The 21,745-nt window shown below is 52.7% G+C and overlaps 1 pseudogene across 1 annotated transcript; it reads left to right on the top strand.

The window, feature by feature from the left end:
- The first annotated feature begins 1,430 nt into the window (after positions 1–1,430).
- Positions 1,431–3,266, top strand: LOC311188036 (class I histocompatibility antigen, Gogo-OKO alpha chain-like; annotated as a pseudogene). The gene is made up of 4 exons: positions 1,431–1,708; positions 1,908–2,175; positions 2,751–3,026; positions 3,147–3,266. The product of its transcript is annotated as a class I histocompatibility antigen, Gogo-OKO alpha chain-like (transcript).
- Positions 3,267–21,745: the final 18,479 nt, after the last annotated feature.

The raw sequence follows: 21,745 nt of genomic DNA, 5'->3' as shown, positions 1-21,745 counted from the left end.
TCTTTGGCTTTGGCCTGGGGTGGGGGTGGAGTCCACAAAGCCTGTATGGAATTAGCTTTAGGACATCCTTTTCCCCGTAAAAAACCTTCCCTTTAAATATAACTAGTGTCTCTGTCTCGTGAAGAAACTTGCCTGGGGAACTCTCCACGTACTGCTGAAATGGGAGCCCTGGTGACATCTTTCCCAGAGTGACCCCAAGAATCCCTCACTCCAAACCCACTGACTCAAAAACTCCATCATTAGCATATCATAGGTTATTAGTATTCTTTTTAAAAAAGATTTATTTATTTATGCATACAAGAACTGGGGTACAGGCCAGAGGTGTGGCAGGTGAGTGGATTCACCAAAGACAGAGAGTGGGGAGCAGAACAGGCAGATCTACAGAAATCCACTGCTGAGGGGAGCAGCAGGTGAGGCAGGAGAGGTCTGCAGTGCCATGTGAGTTGCTCCCTGGCCAACTTGTGCTGCTGCAGCTACAGCTCACTTCACAGTGCTGATGCTTAACCCCTTGTGCCAACAGGGAGGCCCCAGGTTATTTATATTCTAAAGTAAAGAAGCAATAACATCTTTTAAAAAGGTTTTATTCTAGTAAAGTAAATATTTAAAGCTGTAACCCACGTAACAAAATTATACATGGGATCCGTAATAATTTGTGAGACTGAACAGAGTTTCTGAAAGAAAAATGTCTGAGACTTGCGGACCCAGTCCCTGGGCCTGGACTCAGGGACACGGTGTGGCAAAGGTCTCGGAGCAGGATAGGAGGGGGCGGCAAAGTCCCAGGTCTCGGGGTGTGGCTGTCTGGGTCTCTGTCCCCAGCGCGGGGTGCAGGGCTGGAAGGTGACTGCTGGGGATTCGCCCTCTCCCCTCGGTTCCGCTTCTGGGCTCACAGCCTGGGCGGGTCCTCCTGCCTGGATACTGGTGACTCACCCCAGGGCTCACTCCCCATTGCCTGGAGGTCTCCAGAGCAGCCAATCAGCAGCCCCGCGGTTCCCGTTCCAAAGCCCTCGCCCGCCCGCCGGGACTCCGTCTCCCCAGCCCGGGTGGGGGCGCGTCCTGGGGGATGGGGGGCACAGCCCTCCTGCTCCTGCTCGCGGGGGCCGCGGCCCCGAGGGAGACCCGGGCGGGTGAGTGCGGGTCGGGAGGGGACAAGGCGCTCCCAGAGGCGGGAGCGAGGGCGCGGGCGGGCGGGGGAAAGGCGCGACCTCGCCGCCGCCCTAGTTGTCCCCCCACCTCGGCCCCGCCCCGTCCTGGCCCCTTTCCGTCCCCCGAGACCCCAGCCTCCTCTGGCCCCCGAGTCCCGGCCATTTTCGTCCCGCAGCCGCTTTTCACTCTCACTCGTCTTTCACCCACTTTCTGTCTCGTGGGCGCCCCCTGGGACTCGAGCCCCCGAAGGGGAGAAGAACAGGCCGGGTCTCCCCTCCCGCCCCCAGGCCCCCACTCCCTGAGGACTTTCTACACCGCGATGACCCGGCCCGGCCTCGGGGAGCCCCGCTTCATGGCCGTGGGCTACGTGGACGACACGCAGTTCGGGCGGTTCGACAGCGACTCTCCGGGCCAGAGTGCGGAGCCGCGGGCGCCCTGGGCGGGCAGGAGGAGCAGGAGGAGCAGGAGGAGCGGGACGGGAGGACGCGGATCCTAAGGGACAGCGCACTGACATACTGAGAGCACCTGGACTCCCTGCGCGGCCTCTACAACCAGAGCGAGACCGGTGAGCTGGCGCGGGTCCGGGCCGGGTCAGCACCCCCATCCCCATGGACGGGGGTCGCCCAGGGTCTCCCCCTCCAGGCTTCTCTGCAACCTGCCCGGGAACAGCCCGCGGGACTTTCACCCCATTTCATTCTGTTTAGTTTATTCCCGGCGGGAGGGGGCGTGGGCGGGGAGATCCCGGGGTGACGGGGCGGGGACAGGCTCTCACACCTTCCAGAACATGTTTGGCTGCAATATGGGGCCCGACGGGCGCCTCCTCCGCGGGTATGATCAGTTCGCGGCGCTGATTACGTGGCCCTGAACTAGACCCTGCGCTCCTGGACCGCGGCGGACACGGCCGCTCAGATCACCCGGCGCGAGTGGGAGGCCCGGGGTGAGGCAGAGAAATTCAGGAACTATGCGGAGGGCAGGTGCTTGAGGTGGCTGCGCACATGCCTGGAGTCCGGAAGGAGACTCTGCAGCGCACGGGTAAGAGGGGCCTGGAGGCCTCCCGGTCCCCCCCTGCCTGGAGTCACTGCGGAAAATGAGTCCTCTCTCTAGTCCCGAGAGGGGGAATCCCCTGGGGTTCATGTTCTGCACTAGAGAGACTCCCAGAGACTCTGGCTTCTCCTGAAGGACAGTGAAGGGATCCCGTCTCTCCTGAGAAAGACAGACAGTCCCTGACATCACACGTCACCGGGTCCTTTTGACCAGGCGGCCTGTTTGAGAACCACGAGTTTCTCTCTCAGTCTTGTTTCTGGTCTGAGAACATTTTCAGTTATGTGATTCCTGCTTTTCTGTGTCATTCACCTTCCACCCAGGTCAGGAATAAAAAGTCTGTGTTCCACTCCCTCTGCTTCATCCTACCCTGGGCTTTCCTCCTCATTCCAGAACTTTCTTAGGAATAGGAGAATCACACAGATTCCCCAGATTAGCCTGTTTTTTACAGTTTATGCTTCTTCCTGCCACACCAGTTGTCTTGTCCATTGTGAGGATGGTCTCATGAGGATTCTTCAGTGTCCATGGAGGAAACACAAAATGACTTTTCTGATTTACCACCTCAGATCCCCCAAGGACACATGTGACTCACCACCCCACCTCTGAGGATGAGGTTACCCTGAGGTGCTGGGCCCTGGGCTTCTACCCAGTGGACATCACCCTGACCTGGCAGCGAGATGGGGAGGACCTGACCCAGGAGATGGAGCTGGTGGAGACCAGGCCTGGGGGAGATGGAACCTTCCAGAAGTGGGCGGCTGTGGTGGTGCCTTCTGGAGAGGAGCAGAGATACACGTGCCACGTGCAGCATGAGGGACTGCTGGAGCCCCAAGTCCTGAGATGGGGTAAGGAGGAGGATGTGGGCACTGAGGCTGTTCTCAGGGCCATCAGGAGCCCTTCTGGAGACCTTCAGAGAGTCAGGATAAGGTCTGGGGCTCAGGGTATGATCTTCCCTTCCCTTCCAGTGCCCCCTCCTCAGTCCTCCATCCCCACCGCGGGCATCATTGCTGGCCTGGTTCTCCTTGGAGCTGTGCTCCCTGGAGCTGCGGTGGCTGCAGCTGTGATGTGGAGGAGGAAGCACTCAGGTAGGGAAAGGAGTGAGGGATCTTGTCCACTGGGGGCTTCCATGTCCCAGGCAGAACTTGCCCTGCCTGTTTATTGGGAAGTGCCATCCACACACATGTGTTGCCCAGAGGGCATTTGCTCCAGTCCCCCCTCACCTCCTTTCTTCTTTTTCCCCAGTCCTGACCTGGGTCTTTAGTCCCAGTTCTGGAAACTTCCCTGTGGTGCAGGATTAGAAGATTCCTTTAGGCTTCTGACCTGACTGCTCCCTGGTCTCACATGATTTTTCTACCCACAGGGAGACAAGGAGGAAGCTACACTCAGGCTCTAGGTAAGTGTAGATCAGTGGTTTGACCCTGAGCCCCTGGGGACAGTGTAAATGGACTCCATGGGGGAGTCACCCTCATCTGTCCCTCCTGTGGTGTCATCTCTTACCAGGTTCCGTTTTGTTCTCAACCAGGCAACAATAGTGCCCAGGGCTCTGATGTGTCTCTCAGCCCCTAAAGCATCTTTTAAAATGAATGTGATGAGGGCCCTCCACGGTGGCACAGTGGGTTGAACGCAGTGCTGTGAAGCTGTCCGCAGCCTCCGCAGTGCAGGTTCGATTCCCGGTCAGCCAGGAAGACTCCCACTTGGCAGGGCAGACATCTCCTCTCTCGCCCGCTGCTTCCCTCAGCAGTGCTTTCAGTCCGTCTGTCTGTTCTGCTCCCCACTCTGGTGAATCCTGATTCACCAGATCTGGTGAATCAGGTCTCTGGTGAACCCTTTCACTCTCCCGCGACTTGGGCCTGTACCCCAGCTCTTATATAAATAAAACAATTTTAAAAAATGAATGTAATGAGGCTTCTGTTGTTCACACCCTTGACAGCACCTGGTATTGTGCAGAGTTTGCATTTTCAGTCTCTCCTAGGTGTGATGGTGTCACTGTTCTTAACTGTGATAGTGAGCATTGTTCATATTTTCACTTTTCTATGAATACAGTTGCCGTTTGTATAGAAGTTTTGTACATTTTTACAGATGAGGTGCCATTCATTTATTACACTATTTTTGTCCTTATTAAAATTGGGTTATTTCTTTCTGATCATTGAGTTTTCGGCATTATTTGTAGATACAGTCCTTTGTCAGATTCGTGATTTGCAAATGTTTCCCCCCAACTCTGTGACCTGAACTCCTTTACTGATGGGAAAACGAACACTATTGCCCAGACAGGAGCATGGAGATACATATATTTGGAAGAGAAAAGATAAATTGCTAGGTTTTGAGCAGATACTGGCTGATTGGGGTGTTGGGGGTGGAGGGGAATGACTTATGCATATCCTTGAGTGTTATTTAAATGTCCTTGTATGAGCATGAAATATGCTTTCTAAAGTAAATTACACTTCATTCCTCAACTTATAAAACTCTTCACACATCATGACCAAATCACGTGTTAAGACCAGACTGACACGTGGGTTACAAGTAATGGACCTGCTCGTCATAGTTGCAAAGTCATGGTTTTCCTTTATCATGACCAAACTAGGTGTTAAGACCAGACTGACATGTGGGTTACAAGTAATAGACCTGCTCGTCATAGTTGCAAAGTCATGGTTTCCCTTGTGTCCGTTCTTGGGGTGTTGGACACATGTGTAATGTCCTGTGTCCATCATGAGAATATCATACAGAGTATTTTCACTGCCCATAGTGTCTTCTGTGCTCCAAAGAAGCAAAAGCAAAAAGAAACCAGTGGAATCACATCAGACTAAAAAGCTTCTACAGAGTGAAGGAAGCTATCGTTAAAATGAAAAGACAGTATCAAATTGGAGAAACTATTTGTACATCATCAATCCAACATGGATATAATATCCAAGATCTACAAAGAACTCCAAAACAAGAAAACACCTCAAAACAGAGGAGAGGAGCTAAATAGGTACTTTTCTAAAAAAGATACACATGTGGCCAATAGATATATGGATACAAGTTTATCATCATGTGCTGTCAGAAAAATGCCAATTCAAACCACAATGAAGGCCTCCCCTGGTGGCGCAGCGGGTGAGCACTGGGCTGCGAAGCTGCCAGCAGCCTCTGCAAGCCAGTTTGATCCGCGGCCGCAGGCGAGGGTCCCACATGGTGCAACAGACCTCACCTGCCCCTCCTGCTGCTCCCCTCAGCAGTGTATTTCTTCGACAGCCTGCCTGTTCTGTTCCCTGCTCTGCTTTGGTGAATTCTCTCACCCTCCTGCGCTTCTTACTGTACCCAGTGCTTGTATAAATAAATAAATAAATCTTTAAAAAATAAATAAAACCACAGTGAGTTCCCACCTCACATCTGTGAGAATGACCCATTGAAAGGTGTGGAGAAAAAGGAACTCTGGCACATGGTGGGTGGGAATGATGTCTTGTCCTGTCAGTGGGCAGAATGAGGGGTTCCCTGGACCCTCAAAACTGCACACTCTACATGGGATCTGCCATCAGCTGCATAAAGACAAAACACACTAAAGTGTAAGACCTTCAATAGAAAAGAACTTTAATACAATTACTATAAAATAGAGAATCAGTGTGCAATAGAGAGAGAAGAAGAGAAAGAATATAGTTAGTATAGTTCCCAAGTGAAGCACCCAAAGTTACCCGTCCCCTCATGGGTCAATGCCCAGCCAAACAGGCTGGGCCCAAAGCAGGCCCACTGGGGCCCGAACGCCTGCCACAAGGCTAAGGCACCTACTGGTAGAGACCCATGGGAAAGGGTCAGGAGGGGCCAGGCAAGTCTGGAAGGAAAAGAACAAAATCTAAATCCATGACAAGATAACAGCGGTCATTGTCAGCCTCCCCATGAGTCTCTCACCCATGTTTTTAATCTCTTTCACATGTCTCTTTCCATGTCCCAACTCCATGGCACAAGTCCAAGTGAGAAGCAAGGCGTGGTTTCTTCTTCACATGTCTCTCTGCTCCATGCACCTCCTCAGTCTCCTTTCCCCATCTTGCTCCATGTCTTCCTCCTCTTCCTTAGCTTCTCATCCCTGCTCAGCCTCACCTTTCCTTAGGCGGGGAAGTAACTTGGTACCTCTGTTTTCTATGGATAGCACATTGGTCCTGCCCCTATGGGGAAAAAAAAAAATGAAGGTTCCTCAAAATAGACCTGTCATATGGTCAAGGATCCCATTCCATGGTATTTATCCAAAGAAGTTAAAACACTAATTCCAAGGAATATGCACCTCCTACAGTCACTGCGGCACTGTCTACCATAACCAAGCTATGGAGACAACCTAAGTGCCCAACGGCAGATGAGGGGATAAAGAACACAAGCTATACACATTATGGAATACTACTCAGCTGTGAAAAAGATGAAATATTGAATTTGCAACAACATGATAGATATGGATGGGATTATGCTAAGTGAAATAAATTTGAAGGAAAAAGTTATATACAGATGATTTCATTCATATTTGGAATATAAAGAAACAAAGTTGGGACAGATGAAACTAAACCAAAACATATTCTATATATATGACTGTAGAATTGAAGCTATGGCTGGGGGTAAGAGTAGGAAACAAAGTAGGAAGAGGGCCCGATGGACTGTAGTGAAGACTATGGGTGCCCTTAGGGTGGGTGTGATGTGGTAACAAACATCTGAAGAGATGTGACCCTTGCCTCTGAACACATACAGTGTGTAAACCAATGCTAACCTCAACTGAATAATACAATGAGGGGGAAAAGAAAAGAAAAAGGTAAATTGTCTCCTCTATTGGTCACTGACCTCAGGACTTGGCCTTCGCCTCCTCACTGCCATGCAGGGTGAGGGGCTGGTTGCCCAGAAGGGCAGAGGCAGGAGGTGCAGGGACTCCTGGGGCTGCCCAGGCACTGCTGAGTAGAGACACTGCAGAGAGGGAGGCTCTGAGGGGACCAGAGACAGAGGGTCAGAGTAACCCCAGTGCTGAGTGAGGGTCTGGTTCCCAAGGAGAGGGGAATGTGCGCATGTGTGTGTGTGTGTGTGTGCGTGTGTGTGTGTATAACAAGAATGACAGGGTACACAATATAAAATGATGGGAAGTCAATTAACATCAAGCCCCAGAATAAAGTAATTCAAATCTCACACAGTGTAAAGAGTGTCAGAACAACACCCCAATAAATACAGTTCCATGGAGAAGGAGCTTCTGAGTGGGACTGAAAAAGCATTGGACCTGCAGAAGAGGAGGAGGTTTATGGTTGGCTTGAGGTGTAAGGAGCTGGGCGGGACCCCTCCTCCTGTCCTGGCCCCTGCTAGGATGTGGTGGCATCTTCACCCCTGACAGCTCACTCATTACCCGAGTGTTAACATTATCAATGGTCCACTGCATTCCCAAGATGTCCTCCTGAAAGCATCCCCATTGCATAGTCCCAGCCTCTCTGCCTCAATCCCCACCCCCACTGCAATTCTCCAGGGTCTCACCTATAGGGGCGGAGATACACTTCAGAGCACAGGGACTGTGGCTGCCTGGGGGAGAACACAACAAAACTTGGTGAGAGATGAGACCACAGGAGAAACTGATGAGAGTGACTCCCCCATGGGCTCCATCTACACCATTCCCAGGGCTCAGGGATCCAAGCCTTGACCACACTTACTTGCAGCCTGAGTGTAGCTTCCTCCTTGTCCTCCTGTGGGAAGAAGCATCAGGTGAGACCAGGGAGTAGTCAGGTCAGAAGTCCTAAAGGAATCTTCTAATCCTGCAGAACAGGGAAGTTTCCAGAGCTGGGACTAAAGACCCAGGTCAGGACTGGGAAAAATGAGGAAAGGAGATGAAGGGGGACTGGACCAAATGCCCTCTGGGCAACACCCGTGTGTGTGGATGGTACTTCCCATTAACCAGGCAGGGCAAGTTCTCCCTGGGACATGAAAGCCCCCAGTGGACAAGATCCCCCACTCCCTTCCCTACCTGAGCACTTCTTCTACCCCCTCACACATGAAGCCACCTTGTGTCCAATGAGCACCTCTAAAGAAAACCGAGCTGGAAATGAGGACCACGGCAAGGATGGAGAACTGAGGAGGTGGCACTGGAAGGGAAGGGAAGGTCAGACCCTGAGCCTGAGGCCTCGGTCTGACTCTCTGAAGGTCTCCAGAAGGGCTTCTGATGGCCCCGAGTCAGCCTCTGTGCCCACATTTCCCTCCTTATCCCATCTCAGGACTAGGGGTGCTATCAACCCCTCATGCTGCACATGGCACGTGTATCTCTGCTCCTCTCCAGAAGGCACCTCCACAGCTGCCCACTTCTGGAAGTTTCCAGTCCCCACTGCCCCCCCGCCTGGTGTTCACCAGCTCTGTGTCCTGGGTCAGGTCCTCCCCAACTCGCTGCCAGGTCAGGGTGATGTCATCAGGGTAGAAGCCCAGGGCCCAGCACCTCAGGGTGACCTCATGCTCAGAGATGGGGTGATGGGTCACATATGGCGATTGGGGGGCCTGAGTAGGAAGAAATGGAATTTTAATGCTTTTTGTTTCCTCCGTGGACACTGAAGCAGCCTCATGTGACCATCCTCCAGTGGAGAGAACAGTGTAGATGGAGGGAGGGGCACAAACCCCAGAAACCAGCCTGGTCTGGGAGTCTGGGGTAGTAGGTGAGAGCCCAGGGTGGGATGCAGGTCTCTGAGCATTTTGTTGCTGACCCGGGTGGAGGGTGATGACACAGACAGGCAGGAGTGAGATCTCCAAAAATGCTCTCTGACCAAAAAACAAGATCTCGAGAGAGAAACTCATTGCTCCTAAGATGGCGCCGGTCAAAAGGATCCAGTGAAGGGAGATTTCATGGGTGGTCTCCCCTCTTTCTCAGGAGGAACTGGATTCCTTAACTGTCCTTCAGAAAAAGTAGGAGCCTCTGGGCCAGTCTCCATCCCAGAGCTGGAAAACGTGGCCGACAGCTCCCTCTCTGGCCAGAAGGGGGCGCTTTCTCTCCATGATTCCATTTCCCTGCGGGGTGCGCGCCTCAGGGAGATCAAAGGCCCCGCAGCCCTCTCACCTCTGAGCTGCGGCGCCTCCTTCCCCATCCCCAGGAGTCCGGGCGCCCCTCCCCGCACCCGCCCCCCAGGCTGCTCCCGTCCTGCTCTGCCCGACCTTCCCCCTCCCCCTCGCGCCGGGGAGCTGAGCCGCGGGCCCGCCGGGTCCAGGCGCGCAGGTCCCCGCCCAGGGCGCGTCCCCGGCGCCGTCGTGGGGAGCTGGTCGTGCCCGCGGGGGAGGCGCCGTCGGGCCCCGCGGCGCAGCCCAGAGTCCTCTGGATCGTGGGAGACCCTGAGCCCGCCCTTCAGTCACCCCGGGGTCTCCCGCCCGCACCCGATCTCCCGCCCTGAATAATCCCAAACTTAAAAGAAACCTAAAGGGTGAAAGTCCCGCGGGCTCTTCCCGGTCAAGGGGCCTGGCAGGGGCCACGGCCTAGGGGATCACGGGGCCCCGAGACTCGGGGCGGGGGGTGGGGCGGGAGCGGTGACCCGCCCCGGCCCGCGCTGCTCCCTGGCCCGGCTCTGGCTGCGGCGGCCGCGCGGGGCCTCCAGGAGCGCTTGGAGCCTCCGCGCCGAGTGTCTGCGGAGCCGCGTCTCCTCGTCGGACCTCCCGCCCCGCCCGCCCGCCCAGGGGCCCGCGGCTCCGCGCTCTGGCCCGGGGAGTCGCCGTCGAACCCCGAACTGCGGGTCGTCCACGTAGCCCCCCGCGATGCACCGGGGCTCCCCGAGGCCGGGCGGGACATCACCATTTCTAACACCCTCAGAGAAGGGGGAGCCTGGGGGCGGGGAGGGGTGAGAGCCAGGCTGACCCTCCTCCCGGGGCAGGTCCTGAGTCCCAGGGAGATGGGGCAGGGGAGAAAGTGTCCAGGAGGGAGGGAGCTCCAGAGACTGAACATGGGCAGCGGGTCCAGAAGGGGCAAGACTCAGGGGACAAAAGGAGGAGGCAGGGTGGGGGGACAGAAAGGGACCAGGACTGAGGGGGCCACGGGGGTGACAGAGGGGCCTAAGGCAGCAGCTTCCTCTGCAGAAGCCTTTTCCCTCCACCCTGCACTCACCAGCCCAGGGGTCTGTCTGGGCCAGAGCCCTGGAGAGAAGCAGCAGGAGGAGGGTTGGGGGCCCCATGACCAGCACTGCTGGGGTCTGGGGATCTTCTGACTCTAGGCTGGTGGGTGGAGACTTACCTGGGCAGGCAGTGATGCTGACTGGTTCTCTGGGAGCCTCCAGGCCCTGGGGACTGAGAACTGGGGAAGAGTCACAAGTGTCCAGGGCCCAGCACAGGTGGTGGAGACAGAAGTGAGGCTAAGGGGGCAGTGGGGTATCCCCAACAGTAACCTTCCTGCCCTAGACACAGCCCTGGGGCCTGGAATTATGAGAAGCAGACTGGGGACCTGGGGCTTTGCTCTGGCCCCTCCTCTCCTCACCCAAAGCTTCCTCACCCTGTCTCCATGACCCAAGCACTGGGTCTGAGATTCTCAGTCATTTTCCATTCCGGATCCGTGTCCACTCTGACAAATTAGGGAGGACGCCAAGTATAATCTTGTTTAGGAGGTATCGCTCCCCATACTTACCACACTGGGAATAAAGCTGAGTTTGATCATGTAGCTGTTTCATTTAGAATAATAGTAATAATCCAATACCTGTTAATAGATAATCAATAACCAATGCCTGTTAAATAACTTCTTTTAATCAGGGCAATGGGAAGAGTGGATCTTTCACGTGTTTTATGTTTGCAGTTGTCTTTCTTGTCTGTCTCATTGTTTTTTCTTGTCTGTCTCATTAGAAGACAGTAGGATTTTCATGTTTCCTTCTGCATTTAGCTGTGGTTCTAGTTGAAGTCTATGAAAAAATGTCTACAGCCTCACACAAATATGTTGAAGTAGTGTTTTCACATTATCGTGAATATTCCACTTGGATACTAAATTAAATCTATACAGGTGGTATTTTCTCCCAGGTTATTTGCAAAGTGAAACCTGAAACAATATCATTAAATATTTCTTATTCAGTTACATTTCCATAGTTCTCTCTTGCATAAAACTAACTGCAGTTAGTTTTAATGTGTGATTTTTTTAAGTAATATATTGTTCCACAAATTATAAAGCTCTTCAATGTTCATTACACTGGAATCAAATTATTTTAAAAAAAATTATTTTATTTTTCACCACAAATCCAAAAAGTAAAAGTAGTACTGGAAGTTGTGGTAGGACACAATTTTCCATGATTCTGTTTTCTTCTGAGCACTTATATTTGGTCAAGGTGAAGTTACTCTCAGTTAGCAATTGTCAGTTGATTTTCTCAAAGGAGCACACACTCATTTTCAGGACAATGTCTGCTCATTAACCAGATCAAATAGCCACAGATTTTATCATTCATTCCTTCATGTGAAGATGGTATTGACTACAAAAAAAAGAAAAACAGTCTAATTCATCTCATGCAAATATTTTCCTTGGCACATGGTAGTTGGGGACGCAACAGGAGTGTTGTGTGTGCACTTGCGTGTCATCGCATCAGGTGCTGTAAAATGTGGATTTGAGGATGACAGAATAATGAAGATAATTTTTAATGCTTCAACCAAGACACTTTGAAAGACACTGCCTTTGAGTTGTGTTTCTGAGGTAAGAAGTTGTGAAGAATAACTGCAGTTAGTAATATAAGCTCCATTTTTAGTAAGTTTTACCTCAGCAGATGTCAAAATAGTGAAAAAGCCAATGGTGTCTTAGTGACGTTTAGAAAATAGTTTTGACCTTGTGGCTCCTGTGACAGGGTCTGGGTGACTTCAAGGATTCCACAACCACACTTTGAGAAATGCTTTTCTCAGTGAACCAGGGAGCATCTCCCAAGTGTTCTCTGCCTTTGCCTCCTCTTCACTTCCCAGAGTCCCTCTCCCTGGCGGGCTCCTGCCTCCCCAAGCTGCCTCCCCTGCAGACACAATGGCAGCAGAGAGAGGACCCTGGAGACATGGAGCTTGCACTGTCGTGAGAGATGGACACTGAGTAAAGGTGACAAAGACACGTGTAAACCTGACCTGAGCCAAGGGCTGGAGCGTGTTTATTATGAAAGTAGAGCAGTAGGAGTGCTTCTATTATTTTAAATAATATCAAAAGATGTAAAAAAAAAAAAAAAAAAACAGGGCCTCCGTGGGGGCATAAGGTTTAAATCTGAGTGCTATCACTTCTTACACCTGAGTTTGATTCCTGACCGGGGAACAACCCACATGGGGCAGCAGACCTCTCCTGTCTCACCCACCACTCCCCTCAGCAGTGGATTTCAGTGGATTGGCCTATTCTGCTCCCTACTCTGTGTCTGGTGAATCCTCTCACTCTCTGCACCTCTGGCCTGTACCCCAGTTCTCGTATGCATAAATAAATTAAAAATGAATCCAAAAACAAAGAAACCAAAAATTACATGCAGCATCAAGTACAAGATCCATCTCAGACCCAGTAAATAGCAGAGGCTGGGGACCCAGTGGTGGAGTAAGTGAAACAAGACAATGGGGCACTCAGTCAGCAGGAGTCAGGCTTTGTCGTCAAATAAGTTTGATGTCAAACTAGTGAGGGTCAGTCCACCATCCAGTGCTGCCAGGCCAGGAAGTCTAGGCTGGTCTGCAGCCCCAGCCAGTAGTCAGGCACCACCTGGGAGACTCAAGGTATAGATTAATCTAGCCCTTTGTTTAATTTCCCTATATCCATATCTAAGTGATGTTTTTGTCTTTCTCCTTTGGGCTTATTTCCATTAGCTCCATCCATGTTGCCCCAGATGGCATGAGTTTATATTTCTTGATGAGTAATATTCTATTATCAATGTACAACCCCTTCCACAGCCTGGCTACTGTAAATAGTGCTGCAGTGATCAGGGGGTGCCAATTTCCTTTGAAGTAGTGTAAGGTCCTCTGCTGGTGTGCTGGCACCTGCCACCCTAAAGGAAGCTGGAGTCTCTGAGAGCACCTGCTTACTCTGCACAGGGGATTCCAGGAGGTTAGAAGTTCTGCAAATAGAACTTTTTTCTATTTATATAAGCACTGGGTAAAGTCAGAAGCACGGGAGGGTGAGAGAATTCACCAGAGCCAGAGCTGGGAGCAGAACAGTTAGAAGGACCAAAGTATATTGCTGAGGGGAGCAGCGGGTGGCAGGAGAGGTCCTTCAAGCCATGTGGGACCCTCACCAGCGGCCAGGGATCGAGCAGGCGAACCGGCACTGCAGAGGCTACGGGCAGCAGAGGCAGCAGCTTCCCAGCCCAGCACTCAACTGCTGCACCACCAGCAGAGGCCCCCAAGGTGGTTGTTTCCAGACTGAAGTCTCTTGCAATTGTGCACACAGTTGAGAACCACAGTGATGAGTCCCCTACCGGGCACTATCCTTCCATCGGCTCTAGCCTGTAGGCCCCTCTCGTATGGGTACTGTAATGCTCCAGCCCTTGGTTTTGGCTTTGGGGCTTTTTGGCGGCTCTCTTGTCTTAGAGCCCGGGCAGGTGGGTGCCACTGCAGCCTATCCTGGCATCCCATCCTCATGCCCCATGAATACCCATTTCAGCTGGGATCCCAGCCGGTGTCAGACACACCAAGGGTTAAAAGCTCTTTATGAGTTGCTGGACAACACCAACAACAAACAGCTCTTTCAGACATGAGGCCCGGAGCCTTTGGTGCTCCTATCAGGTGATGTCAGACACCGACTGGAGGCCCCATCTCTGACAGAGGTCTTCATCCTCTCTTCCTCCCGCAGAGGTTGGCTCCTGGATGCTGCTTGTCTTCTTTCAGCTTCTGGCCCTCCTTTCTTCGGAGGCCAGGAACAGAGTCTTCCCCTTCTTTCTTTGGAGGTTGGAACAGAGCCCCTCAGCTCCCTCTAACCCTGGCTTATATCACTCTTCAGGGTGTCCCAACATCAAGTCTGGTTGGACTATTTTTCTTTTTTTGTGCAGAAGAACTGGGGTATTGGCCAAAGGTGTAGAGTGAGCAGAACAGGCAGACTGACTGAAACACACTGCTGAGGGGAGCAGCTGGCAAGGCAGGAGAGGTCTGCTGCGCCCTGTGGGTCAGCTCCCGGCCAGGGATCAAACTCAGGCAGCAGTGGTGATGGTGCCGAGACTTAACCTCTAGGCCACCAGGGAGGCCCTGGACCATCTTTATCCTTGGCTGACTGGACCACCTGATTGGTCCTGCCCATAACCCAGGAAGCATGCAGAAAAGGGCAGCTCTGAGGAGCCACTGCTACAACAGACTTGTGGTGGAGCAGCAGAGTGGAGACCACCGCTGCTGCTGGCTCCCGCCACCAAGTCATCTCCCAGATCTGCGCCCACAGATGCGGGGGACAGGCACGGGCCCCTCTTCCTGAGGCAGGCACTGTAGGACTTTGCCACCTTCCCAGGCCCCTTCCTTCACCACAGCAGAACTGCTTTCTAGTGCTCTCTGAAGTGAAGGATGCTGAGGCTCAGCCCTGTTCAGTGAAGCGCGACCCAGAGCCAAGTCTGGAACCAGGATGTCTCCACGTCTCCTCGTCTCTCCCCTACTGGCTCATGCCTCCAGCAGGGAGGTGACCTGCAGTCCCGAGGAACCCACCACTCCATGTCAGAGCCTAGAGCACAGGTGGTCACGGACCTGGCAGGACTGCAGGGTCCTCAGTGCCCCCCAGCCCTGAGTTGGAGCCATCTCTGTCCCGGCCTAAGGACCTCCCTCCCGGAGGCCTCCGAGCCCTTTCCAGCTAGCGCAGGCCTTACCAGCTCCTTCAGCTCTGCCAGCTTCTCTCATAGCTGGCCGAGTTTCATGGCCAGCTCGCTCTTGGTGTGTTGCTCTGTTTGGAGGGAGCCGGTCACCTCCATACTCTGATGGGCCAGGAGAGACAGAAGTAACAATGAGACGCCACCCAATACAGCTGGAGACCCAGAGCTCGGTGTCCCCTCCCACATCAGGACGAGGTCATCCCCCAGCCCAGGGCATCCCAGGCCCTTACCTTCTTGCCAAGCGCTCTCTGGGCTCCGAATCTGATCATCTCCTGTACCCACCCTCTGCCCGGGACTCCCACGTCACCCGCTCTCCACGGGGATGATCACTGCCCACCTCTACACATCAGTCTCAATGGCCACCCCCTCCAGCCTCCAGACCTTTCAGAGCCAACTGCTCCCTCAGTTGCCACATCCCACCTTGCTGCCTAGCAAAGTGTCTGCTGCCAAGGGCCCATGGGAGATGGGTAAGTGTCCAGTTGATTTTTAAAAGACAGTGGGGGAGGATGTCCCAGTCACTCATCTCTGGTGAACCTCACGCACTTGCAGTTCTGCTACAAAACTCACCTGAATCCTGGCACCTGTAACAAAAGCCCCCTTTCTCCTAAGCCTGCATTTCCCACTCCTAAGCTAAAATGAATTCATCACTTTGAAAAATCAACTGCAATGTGGACTGTTGGTCTTTGCGGGACATGCCCAGAGGGCAAGCCCCATGTTTGGGGCGGGGGTTTATTGAGGCTCTCCCAGTAGGACGGGCCCCTGAGCATTCACCCTGGAGGCTTGGAAGGCCCAAATCTCACACCCCTGCTCTGGAAGCTCTTCCCAAATGACCTCTCACCCTTCACGGTGTATTGTATCTTCTCCAAGATGATAAAAATGTGCGGGAAGGAAAACAACTATCAACCAAGCAGGTGAAATAGCAGATGTGGACACACCAAGGGTTAATGATGGCAACATAAAATCAGCCAGAGGCCAAGTACCCCAAGCAGACAAGCCTCGGGCATGCATGCTGGGAGAGGGCAAGCCAGAGAGGGGGTCTCGGCACGGCCTCACCTTCCTCCTGTCCAATGGGGGGAGCGCTACCCCATTGGAGCGGTTAAGGTCGGACACAGCACCTGCAGAATGTCCTGCATCTACAGGAAGTGAAAAGAGAAAAACAAGGGCAAGGGGAGGAAGAGAAAAGCGGCTTAGAGAAGACAAGAAGGTCAGAGAAGGAAAGAGAGAGCAGCTCTGGACGATGGATGCTGGAGACATGGGTGAGGGATCATACCACGGCCTGTGTCTTCTTTCCAAACGGCCACTCACCACCTGGCCCGAGGCAGAAAGCAACGTGAACCAAGAGATGATCAAAGCTACCAAATCAGTCTGGAAGACACTGATCTGGCCCAACAACTTCATCTTCCAGTTGAGGAAATTGAGGCCCGGGAAGGACGTGACTTTCCCTGGGATCACCCAGCAAGCAGGTGGCAAAGACAGACTCCCACCCCAGAGGTCACCTAATCCCAAGCACCTGGGGATCATCTGTGCCGCCCTAAAGGGAGAGAGTGTCCTCACTGACTGGCTTCCCCTTGAGGCTGGGGATGAGGGAAATTGCCAGAGCAAGAAATCCATAGCGACGCCTTGTACTGAAGGCTCACTGCGCACCAGGTCCCGCATGAAGGGATGAATGCACAGTCCTCTCACGGATGCTGCCTAGATTTAAGTAGAGCTGTAGCACCCTGACTCACAGGTGGACAAAGAGCTTAAACAGTGTCGACCCAAATCAGATCCCCAGCAGATCTACGGAGAGGCCGCACTCAGACCCAGGGTTCTTACCCACTTCTTTCATGCTCTTCACCTCTCACTGAGCTGCCCCTGGAGCACCCCCTGTCCCAGGAAGCCTGGCTGAGCAAGACTTATATCTTCAGATGACTTACAACCACTGGAAGTGGTTGTCTCTGGCCTACCGCCATGTTTCTTCTTTTTTTCTTAACTCCTACAGGAGACCCCAAGGTATTTTCCTTTGGTAGTCTCTCAGCTGTGGAGAGGAAAAAGAGAGTTGAGGCTCACGAGAACGGCAAGCCCCGGTACTCACACCCCACTTTACAAGTTAGATTTGCCATCTGACTTCATGCCACCAACATCTCCACCAGGTGCTGTGAGTAGTCCCCCGTCCCATCGTCCCAATGACAGAAGAAATGAACTGATGACATGGTTTAAAGAAAAAATCTTTAGGAATTTTCACTCAGTCTTCAGACTCGAACTTCCGGGATGCCATGACTCAGTAGCTGCCAGCAGGCAGCGCTGCTCAAGCTCCTGCACCAGTGGATGCTGATGGCAGGAGGCAGTGAGTGGACAGCCAGGCCCATTTCAGAGCAATCTGTTACAATCTCACATATGTCTGCATACGTGCATTAACACAGAAGGCTTTTTTTTCTCAGGAGACTCAAGCAGAATTGATGCTTCAGTCGCCTGTTTATCCTGTGGTGAGCTGAGCAACCCATGTTGAGACGACTGGGGGAAGATTCCCAACTGGGAAGGTCAGTTTGCTGGGATCTGATCCACAGAGGGTAAACAGATCACTCCAAAGAGCACTGATTGGGGGGCACTCTGGCCCCAGGGTCATAAGGAATTAGAATGTGAGATGGAGAAGTCAGACGAAAATTGGAAAGTCTCCGTGGAGAAGTAGAAACCCCGCAGAAAACGAAACTAAACAATTCTTCCCAGTGTCATCCAGAGCGCTTGTCAACGCTTCAAGTTTACTAGGGAAGTGTAGGCTTTGTAGGCGCTCAGTGTTTAAAGGTGGGGTACAGTACAGAGCAAGCGAGCCTGAACCCTCTCCCAGGGTCGGGTCTTGGGTCCCCTTCAAGTTGGTAATCTGCAGCCACAAGAGAAACCTGAAAGGGGGTTAGTCCTGGGGGCTGGGGCAACAAATCAAGCACCCAGCTCTTGATGTGACATAAGGATGGTTCCCAGGGATTGTGAGGGAACTACCTTCCACCCCTTGCCCCGCCACGCACATTCGCCGCTCCTCTTTGTCCTGGGCCAGCCCGTTAATGAACCCCTTCTCTCGGTGCTCCTCCCTCATCACTGCTCTCTGGTTCTGGCAGTGAGCCAAGGGGGTGGCTCAGGCCTGGTTATGAGGGTCTTCTGCAGGGATGCGAGAATATGTGTGGAGAAGGAGTTGGTTAAAGGTGGTAGGAGACATTTCCTGAATGTGAGCCTGTGTGAATTTCAGGAGGCAAGGAGCAAAAAGAAAAAAAAGGTGATCATTAGTATTGGCCCCAAGAGTGGGAGGAGCCATGACACTATAGGATTTTGAAACCATGTCAGTGGGGAATTGGAGCCCCCAATTTCCCTTTCCATGTCTTTGCGTAGTTTCATGAAGCTTCCACATTTTGTTCTACAATCTCTGATTCATTGATACAATAACAACATTCTTCCCTGAGGAACAGGCAGGTGCCCCCCTTGTTAGCCATTTACAGGTCCAGAGCCCGCCGGTTTTGGAGCATGGCCTGTGCCAGGGAGGGGAGCTGTCTTTGTGATGATGCTAAAGACACAGGGGTTTTTTCTAAGGAGGGGTAGATACCTTTAACCGAAATGTTAGAAGTGCAGGAATGAAAGCCGACAAGGGCATCAGTTTGCTGGCAGGGGAGGCTGTGATTGGAGTCCCATAGGGGGACTGAGAGTTGGGGAGTCTGGCAAGCAGCGTCCGTTATCTTGGTCATAGTGGTATTGAGATTAATTGGAGCTGCCGCCAGTAGAGGCCTCTGAAGGGAAGCACAGAGGAAACAAGAAAGGTATCAGATCCAAAAGAGTTATGTAGGAATAGTATAGCGTTTTGTATTTTACGAATCCAGGTTGAGGGTGTCTCGGTCTTTTCTGATGATGTTAGCTGATTTTGTAGGACTTGCTCTGAATGGAGGATGTCCTGGGAGACTTGGACTGTGGCATTTTGTGTCGGGACATAGTCCCTTGAGATGGGAAAATGTTGCCACTGTGTAGGAATGCCAGCCAGTGTACCCTGTGGCTTGGACTCCCTGTACCCAGCGTAGGTCCCAAGGACCTGAAATAGAATAGTTAACTTGATTCGTATTGAAACCCGTATTATGACAGATGGAGAGAACATTCAGCCTTTGTCTGGAAGGTGCACTGCACATGACGGGCAAGGGCACCCCCCATATTCTTTGTAGGTATTCTTGCAATGATCTAAGGTTTGATGGTAAAAGAAAGAAAACATGGTGTTCATAGTGTTGTTAATTGATGAAAGAGTTAGGGTGAGAGTGATGGGTGCTGTGCATCCGGCCTGTGGGCACTCTGCAGTACCCACCAAGTGGGTAGTCTCCTTGGATCCTGAGACAAAGGTCTCCTTAACTTTGAATTTCCACACATAGGAAACTGGGCTAGGGGAGATTTTGACAAGAAATGCGCATCCTAGTAGGACCCAGGTTACAACATACATACTGTTTGTCTTCGGGCGCACGTTTGACCCGAGAGAGATGGTACCAGGAGGGGTCTCCCAGAGGTGTTACTGCTATAGGCGTGGTGAGAATGACTGTGTGCGGACCAGTCCATGGAGGCTGCAGTGGCTTTGGCTAAAGCGATTTGAGCAGAACTTGATCTCCTGGATGCAGTGGTGGGGAAGGTTAGTTGAGGAGGTCGAGATTCAGGCAGGACTGGGTAAGTACTGGTCTGCGTGTTCCCGGAGTAGTCGCAGAGCTCTCAGGAAAGTTTAGTCAGGTGACCCTTGATGAGCCCATTGGCGCGCTCCACTTTCCCTGAGGATTGTGGGTGGTGGGGAATGTGAAGCTTCCAGGTGATACCCAGAGCCGCGGAGACCTGCTGAGTAATCTTTGAGATAAAAGCTGGACCATTGTCAGATAGGACAGATGTGGGGAGTCCAACGCATGGGATAATGTGGTTAAGAAGGGCCTCGGTTACCCCCTGAGCCATTTCTCTAGCTGCGGGGAAGGGCTTGACCCAACCTGTTATTGTTTCAACCGTTGTGAGCAGATATTTAACTTTTTTGCGACTAGGGAGGTGAGTAAAATCAACCTGCCAATCCTGTCCGGGTAAGTGTCCACACAGCTGGTGAGCTGCAGAAGAAGGAGGTTGGTGAATTCCCCCTTGAGGTGATCCACGAGCACCGGTTTGACGATGGGAACACAGCTGCCAGACTTTTGCATTCAAGGAGGGGTGGAAGAGCAGACTCAGGATTTGGCGTTCATTAGGCTCCTAAGTCGGAGTGATGGAGGGGACAGATAGAGAGAGAATAGGACCAGGATCTGCAGCAGAGTGAGTGGTGGGAGCCCTTGTTGCTGCATCAGCCTTGTTATTCCCTGTGGTCACATAAGAATTGTCCGTGTGGTGTCCTTCACAGTGGATAATGGCGACTTCAGTTGGAAGCTGCAAGGCCGCTAGAAGCTTAAGGGCAAGTTTAACGTTCATGATGGGGGACCCCTGGGTGGAGAGGAACCCCCTTTCCTGCCAAATCGCAGCAGGACTGTGAGCCATAAGGAAGGCATATGTTGAATCCGCATAGATGGTGACTTTCTTATGGTTGCTGAGGGTCAGGGCCCCGGTAAGTGCTCTGAGTTCTGCCTTTCGGGAGGTGGTTCCTCCGGGCGGCTTTCCTGCCTCGATGATCTGATCGAGGGTAACCATGGCCTAGGCAGCCCTCCGCTGACCTCGCACAACTTCGCAAGAGCTGCCGTCTACAGACAGAGTCCAGTAGGCATCTGACAAAGGGGAGTCAGCCAAACCCAGTCTGGAGGTTTGCATTTCGCCCAGGATTTCAGGGCATGAATGAGCGGCAGAAGGGGGGCCAGAGACAGAAGAGGGGCTGGGTTGAGAGAAGTTGACTGAGTGAGACTCGCCAGAGGGTTTTCGATAAAGAGCACGTGGAAGTCCTGTGAGTGGGCAGGAGTGAGAGTGGAGAGCGGGCGGGGAGACAGGAGGGCCTGAAGGCGGTGCAAGTAATGTGCTTGGACAGGTCTTCCCAGAGTAAGTTTGAGGGGTTCCCGGGTGAGTAGAGCTGCCGCCTCCAGGGCTCTAAGGCAAGGTTGCCAGCCCCTGACGGTGGGATCCATCTGCTTGGAGAGAGAAGCGAGAGGACACAGGGCTGGGCCCAGAGGCTGGGAAAGGCCACCTGCCGCCATACCCCGACGTGCGTCTGTGCACAGGAGGAAAGGCTTTTCTGGGTCAGGAAGGCCAAGGACAGGTGCCCTAAGGAGCATATGTGTGAGTAAAAGGAAGGCCCTGTAGACCTCCCCGGGAGATTGGAGAAGTCCTTCGAGGGAGGCTTTTGCTGTGTCGTACAGTGGCTTGTCTAGGAAAGCAAAACTAGGGATCCAGTGACGGAAGAATCTGACCAAACCTAGGAAGGAAAGGATTTGTTCTGCCGATTCAGGGGAGGGAAGGTCCCGGATGGCCTGTTTGCTGTCCACCGTCAGCTGTTTGGAGGAAGGAGTTAGTGGAAGACCCAGATAGACGGCTGTGGGAACTGAAAGTTGGGCTTTGGACAGGGAGACACGGTATCCTTTTGAGCCCAGGAAGGTGAGGAGTTGCGCAGTGTTTTTGAGATTGTGGCAGAGAAGGTCTGCAGAGGAGGAGGCCAGCAACATATTAAAGGAGAGCCCAGAAAGGAGTTGGACTTTCCTGCTACCTTGACTGTTACCCTGGGCTCCTTGAAGTTTATCCGGGTCGATGAGTCCGGGCCTCTTCAGTCCTCAGCTGCCGAACCGAAGACCGCCGGTGGCAAGAGTTGCAGGGGCTGGAAGGACTGGTCCACCGCAGCCTGGCATGGAGGGACAGTCACTTTTCCAGTGACCCTGGACGTTGCAGATGGGGCATGGTCCTGGCAGGTGTTGGGGCATTGT

This window comes from Talpa europaea (genome assembly GCF_964194135.1).
Source record: "Talpa europaea genome assembly, contig: HAP1_SCAFFOLD_134, whole genome shotgun sequence".
Lineage (NCBI taxonomy): Eukaryota > Metazoa > Chordata > Mammalia > Eulipotyphla > Talpidae > Talpa > Talpa europaea.
This window is presented reverse-complemented; position numbering and strand designations above follow the sequence as displayed.